The following is a 1,393-nucleotide window of genomic DNA, read 5'->3' on the forward strand; positions in this document are numbered from 1 at the left end:
TGAGCTAACAGGAAAGCCCCAAATAATAGCATATTGAGTGATATTTGTAGGAGTAAATTGTAATTTTTGAATACTGGATTTATTTTAAAGTTCATAGTGACAAGATATATGTGATGACCCAAGGACAAAAGAGCAGATAAAACCAAGGAGGGTCTTGGAATGCAGGAATGGAAAAAATAGACCCTTATCGTCCTTCCCTCCCCCATGTTGTCACTATTAACAGATTTCAGGTTCTCCTGAGCAGTATAACCTGTCTCCCCTCCTATCCCATAGGGAGAAGATATTTGCCTTGCTCTCCCCCCTCAACCCAGGATATGTGCCTCAACCAATTAACAAATGACCCACAAGACCCCTATCCCACTTCTTGTACCCTGGGTATAAAAGTGGATTAAGGACCCCTGTTCAACATCGGTTCTCCCTTGAGCTGGCCCACTGTTATAATAGTGTCTCCCACTGTAATAAACTTTATTTCCCTCTCATTCTGTCTATTGTTTGGAAATTCTTTTCCAACTTGCCCCTGGACCACGACAATATATACAATATGTATTTAATGCCGGGCTGGATGAAGCACAAGCTGGAATCAAGATTGCTGGGAGCAGTATCAAATAACCTCAAATAATCAGATGACATCACCCTTATGGCAGAAAGTGAAGAAGATCTAAAGAGCCTCCTGATGAAAGTGAAAGAGGAGAGTGAAAAAGTTGGCTTAAAACCCAGCATTCAGAAAACTAAGATCATGGCATCTGGTCCCACCACTTCATGGCAAATAGATGAGGAAACAATGAAAACAGTGACAGACTTTATTGTTTTTGGGGCTCCAAAATCACTGCAGATGGTGATTGCAGCCATGAAATTAAAAGACGCTTGCTCCTTGGGAGAAAAGCTATGATCAAGCTAGACAGCATATTAAAAAACAGAGACATTACTTTACCAACAAAAGTCCATATAGTCAAAGCTTTGGTTTTTCCAGTAGTCATGTATGGATGGGAGAGTTGGACTATAAAGAAAACTGAGCCCCAAAGAATTGATGCTTTTGAACTGTGGTGTTGGAGAAGACTCTTGAGAGTCCCTTGGATTGCACGGAGATCAAGCCAGTCAATCCTAAAGGAAATCAGTCCTGAATATTCATTGGAAGGACTGATGCTGAAGCTGAAGCTTCAATAATTTGGCCACCTGATGCGAAGAACCGACTCATTGGGAAAGACCCTGATGCTGGAAAAGATTGAAGATGGGAAGAGAAGGGGACGACAGAGGATGAGATGGTTAGATGGCATCACAGACTCAGTGGACATGAGTTTGAGCAGGCTTTGGGAGTTGGTGATGAACAGAGAAGCCTGGCATGCTGCAGTCCATGGTGTCACAAAGAGTCAGACATGACTGAGCGACTGAATTG

Source organism: Giraffa tippelskirchi, chromosome 1, assembly GCF_054371585.1.
Source record: "Giraffa tippelskirchi isolate mGirTip1 chromosome 1, T2T-mGirTip1v1.2.pri, whole genome shotgun sequence".
Taxonomy (NCBI): Eukaryota; Metazoa; Chordata; class Mammalia; order Artiodactyla; family Giraffidae; genus Giraffa; species Giraffa tippelskirchi.